The sequence below is a fragment of the Salmo salar genome, unplaced genomic scaffold (genome assembly GCF_905237065.1).
Source record: "Salmo salar unplaced genomic scaffold, Ssal_v3.1, whole genome shotgun sequence".
In the NCBI taxonomy this organism is placed as follows: Eukaryota; Metazoa; Chordata; class Actinopteri; order Salmoniformes; family Salmonidae; genus Salmo; species Salmo salar.
In genome coordinates, this window is record NW_025550088.1 from 68,812 (window position 1) to 74,240 (window position 5,429).

General features: G+C 40.4%; 1 long non-coding RNA gene across 1 annotated transcript; it reads left to right on the forward strand.

Moving 5' to 3' along the window:
* Window positions 1-1,073: 1,073 nt before the first annotated feature.
* Window positions 1,074-2,295, forward strand: LOC123739195 (uncharacterized). The gene is made up of 3 exons (XR_006767630.1): window positions 1,074-1,132; window positions 1,700-1,816; window positions 2,089-2,295. It is a non-coding gene; the product is annotated as an uncharacterized lncRNA (long non-coding RNA).
* Window positions 2,296-5,429: the final 3,134 nt, after the last annotated feature.

Genomic DNA, 5,429 nt, shown 5'->3' on the forward strand with positions numbered 1-5,429 from the left:
AGCATAATAATATCATACCTGTTGAACAAAGCAACACACTAGAATGAGAGAAATTATTAAAAGAGAAAGTGACTTATTAATATTATATTGTTGTTATTATTATTATTACTATTAGTTCCACTACATGGAGAAAAGGTGAAAATATCAGTCACGACTACATGTTCATGTGATGCATTAAATCACCTGACTGTTGGGATGTATCTGTTAGTAAATGTTTTATTGCTAAGAGATAATTAATAAAATACAACAATTGACATTCAATAATTAGTTGTCACTGTGTTAATCACATCCAACATGCTGGATCTCTGTTTCGTTGTCACTGTGTTAACCACAACCAACATGCTGGATCTCTGTTTAGTTGTCACTGTGTTAACCACAACCAACATGCTGGATCTCTGTTTAGTTGTTACTGTGTTAACCACAACCAACATGCTGGATCTCTGTTTAGTTGTCACTGTGTTAACCACAACCAACATGCTGGATCTCTGTTTAGTTGTCACTGTGTTAACCACAACCAACATGCTGGATCTCTGTTTAGTTGTTACTGTGTTAACCACAACCAACATGCTGGATCTCTGTTTAGTTGTCACTGTGTTAACCACAACCAACATGCTGGATCTCTGTTTAGTTGTCACTGTGTTAACCACAACCAACATGCTGGATCTCTGTTTAGTTGTCACTGTGTTAATCACAACCAACATGCTGGATCTCTGTTTAGTTGTCACTGTGTTAACCACAACCAACATGCTGGATCTCTGTTTAGTTGTCACTGTGTTAACCACAACCAACATGCTGGATCTCTGTTTAGTTGTCACTGTGTTAATCACAACCAACATGTTGGATCTCTGTTTAGTTGTCACTGTGTTAACCACAACCAACATGCTGGATCTCTGTTTAGTTGTCACTGTGTTAACCACAACCAACATGTTGGATCTCTGTTTAGGGGTCCTGTCTCTAAAATGAGTCTCTCTGGGGAGAGAGAGGAGGGGGGTCCTGCCTCTAAAATGAGTCTCTCTGGGGAGAGAGAGGAGGGGGGTCCTGCCTCTAAAATGAGTCTCTCTGGGGAGAGAGAGGAGGGGGGTCCTGCCTCTAAAATGAGTGTCTCTGGGGGACATGATACCAAAGCTAAGAGGTGAGCTGACTATTTTGTTTAAGAATGTATATTCTAAAATGTTTGTTAATCAGAAGGTATTTCTTATGGGTACATTCTATATAACTGTTCTAGATTTTAGATGTGTGTGTGAAAATGTGTTTTGTTGCTAAATGCTGTATATCCATTGTTTAACAGGAATGGAATGTTGGTATCCTGTATATCTGACTGTGATATGTGGTTGTCTCACCTAGATATCTTTAGATGAATGCACTTACAGATGCCATCTCTTAATTTGACCCAGTTTCTCACAGCAGGAAAACAGCAGCAAATGTGTTTGTTCGTGTGGATTGTAAATTAAGGGACATTTTTTGTAGTGGTTGATCCATTTTTTTCATCAAATCAAGTCTGACATTTTGAAGTGGAAATTACAAACGTTAGAAGCCTTTATAAAGCCTTGCAGTGGTTTAATAATTTCTTTAAACAATAAAATTACATTTCCCAACATTTCTGAATATGGATATATAGCATTTTGGAATGAAACACTTGTTTCCCCATCTGAGATCAGAGTAGATGAGAGATGTAATGTTTGTCTCTGTTGTGTTGAAGACCAATCAAGCAGGAGAGACCAGCCTCCCCTGTACCCAGCTGTGTGTCCATGAAGAGTGACAAGTCTATGAATCTACCTATGAAGTTTAGAGAGGGAGACTTTTCTACTGAACAAAGGTAAGAAGAACTCATGGGTCATGGTCAGTGAGTTAAACAACACTGTCTCTAGTCATTTCTCCTCTCCCATTTTCACATTTCTTTTGGTTGTTTTCATAATCCATAGGCTAATACTTTAGTCCATTTTCATAGTCCTAAAACAGTGTGTGTGTGTGTGTGTGTGTGTGTGTGTGTGTGTGTGTGTGTGTGTGTGTGTGTGTGTGTGTGTGTGTGTGTGTGTGTGTGTGTGTGTGTGTGTGTGTGTGTACTGTAATCTCATGTTTTGTCCACAGAAACCAACAGGAGAGATCAGAGTCAGAGATTCTCAGTGGTCAGTCTTCCCAGAGTCATCAAACAGACCTGGACTCTATATTCAGTGTATGTGATCCTGTTATGAACTTTTGTTTTCCTCAAGTAAAGTTTCTTTCAATTATTCATTAATGTGTTAATGAGAAAGCATTTCTTCTCTTGCTTAACTTATTTACTTGATTTATTTCAGTTGCTTGAAGAGAAAATGACGACATTTGTGAAGAACGAGCTGAAGATGTTCAAGAGGATTCTTAGTCCAGAACTCCCAGAAGGCTATGAGAGTCAGAAGCAGGATAAGGAAGTGGTGGATGCTGAAGATGAGAAGCAGGAGAGCAGTGCCAGAGAGGGGGCTCTGAAGATCACACTGCACGTCCTGAGGAAAATGAACCAGAAGGAGCTTGCTGACACACTGGAGAAATGTAAGATCTGTCTGCCTCATGTTGAATGCTGTTTTATAACATTTAAAAGCTGTGGCTAAAGTACAGCTAAAGTAGCTGTGTAACTCAATGATATTGTAGCAACCTTAACACAACACCTTGTGACCTCATCAAGTAGCAGAAGGGATGTGTTGTGTTGATTAATTTAGAGAGAGAGAGAGAGAGAGAGACAACATTAATAATACCATCAATAACACCAATAATAATATAATCAGTCACACCAGTCTGTAATGCATTAAGAAAACATTGATACATTTATACAGTCACTTAAGAGAATAAATTATTATTTTAAAACTTTAACAGTCCTTCAATACTGTAGACATTAAAACAGACGTAATATTAATATCCTCTGTGTTATTTCTTCATTCAGATGAGCTTGCTGTGATTTGCCAACGTGAACTCAAATCTAATCTAAAGAAGAAGTTTCAATGTGTATTTGAGGGGATCGCTAAACAAGGAAACCCAACACTTCTCAATAAGATCTACACAGAGCTCTACATCACAGAGGGTGGAACAGGAGAGGTCAATAATGAACATGAGCTGAGACAGATTGAGACAACAACCAGGAAACAAGCAAGACCAGAGACTGCAGTCAAATGTAACGACATCTTCAAACCCTTAACCAGACAAGACAAACGTATCAGAACTGTGCTGACAAAGGGAGTCGCTGGCATTGGAAAAACAGTCTCTGTGCAGAAGTTCATTCTGGACTGGGCTGAAGGAAAAGCAAATCAGGATGTCCAATTTGTATTTTCATTCCCTTTCCGGGAGCTGAATTTGATGAAAGGGGAAAATACTTTCATTGAACTTCTCTATCACTTCTCAATGGAAACCAAACAATCAAGAATCTCCATCTACAACAAGTACAAAGTTCTGTTCATCTTTGATGGTCTGGATGAGTGCCGACTGCCCCTAGACTTCCAGAAGAACAAGATCTGTTGGGACGTCACAAAGTCAACCTCAGTGGATGTTCTGCTGACAAATCTCATCGAGGGAAATCTGCTTCCCTCTGCTCTCCTCTGGATAACTACCCGACCTGCAGCAGCCAATAAGATCCCTTCAGGGTGTGTTGACCAGGTGACAGAGGTACGAGGGTTCAATGACCCACAGAAGGAGGAGTACTTCAGGAAGAGATTCAGTGATGAGGACCTGGCCAGCAGAATCATCTCACACATAAAGACATCAAGGAGCCTCCACATCATGTGCCACATTCCAGTCTTCTGTTGGATTTCTGCAACAGTCCTCGAACACATGCTGGAACATAAGAGAGAAGAGATGCCCAAGACTCTGACTGAGATGTACACACACCTTGTGGTGTTTCATACCAAACAGAAGAATGAAAAGTATCTTGGGAAAGAAGAGACAGGTCCACACTGGAATAAAGAGAGCATTCTGTCACTGGGAAAACTGGCTTTTCAACAGCTAGTGAAGGGCAATCTGATTTTCTATGAAAAAGACCTGAAAGAGGCTGGCATTGATGTCAATGAAGCCTCAGTGTACTCAGGATTGTGCACACAGCTCTTTAAAGAGGAATGTGGGCTGTACCAGAACAAGGTGTACTGCTTTGTTCATCTGAGCATTCAGGAGTTTCTGGCTGCTGTATATGTGTTCCTCTCATTCATCAACAACAATGAGAATCTAATGGATGAACCTCAATCAATGTTCAGATACGTTTTCTCGCTGTTCAGAGACAAGCCTGAAGTTACTGAAGTTACTGTCTACAAGAGTGCCCTGGATAAAGCCTTACAAAGTGAGACAGGAAACCTGGACCTGTTCCTCCGCTTCCTTCTGGGCCTCTCACTGGAATCCAATCAGAAGCACTTACGAGGTCTACTGACAAAGACAAGAAGCAGCTCACAGAGCCATGAAGAAACAGTCAAGTACATCAAGAAGAAGATCAGGGAGAATCCTTCTCCAGAGAGGAGCATCAATATGTTCCACTGTCTGAATGAACTGAATGACCATTCTCTAGTGGAGGAGATCCAAAGCTACCTGAGATCAGGAAGTCTCTCAGAACCCAACCTGTCACCTGCACAGTGGTCAGCTCTGGCCTTTGTATTGCTGACTTCAGAAAAGGAGCTGGATGTGTTTGACCTGAAGAAATTCTCCAGATCAGAGGAAACTCTTCTGAGGCTGCTGCCAGTGGTCAAAGCCTCCAGAGCTGCTCTGTGAGTAAATAAAATGACATATAAGAAGTATTCATCAGGAAGAAATATTATGTTTAGAGAAAAATATGTATTATAATATGTATATTGAAAAACATATTGAATAAATGCATTGATGGAAGATGAATCTATGTGTTGTTTGGGAATATGAACCAAATGCATCTACCCTTGTCCTTCTACACTACTGGTGTTAAATTACCAGTGTGTTTGTGAAGTCATGATGATCTCGTTGCAGGCTGTCAGGCTGTGGAGTCACAAAGAAAGGCTGTGCTTCTCTGGTCTCAGCTCTGAAGTCAAACCCCTCACACCTGAGAGAGCTGGACCTGAGTAACAATGACCTGAAGGATTCAGGAGTGAAGCTGCTCTCTGCTGGACTGGAGGATCCACACTGTAAACTGGAGACGCTGAGGTCAGTATTCCTGTAGTTGGTCAACAAGTGATAACTGTTCACCAGATCCACATGTGTTTACCAGGCACACATAGTCCACACCATATGTGTTCTGACAGTGAAGCTTACAGTTTTAAATGTGGTGCTATGATCCAGCATTTTGGATTTGAGATAGAATGTTTCATATTAGGTGACAGTACAGAATGTCACCTTTTATTTTAGGGTATTTTCATACATAGCTGTGTTACTGTTAAGAAAGGAAAGCACTTTATGTATTTAGTTCTCCCATTTGAAAAAGTTGTACATATTCGGACAAATTCACTTATATTGTATTA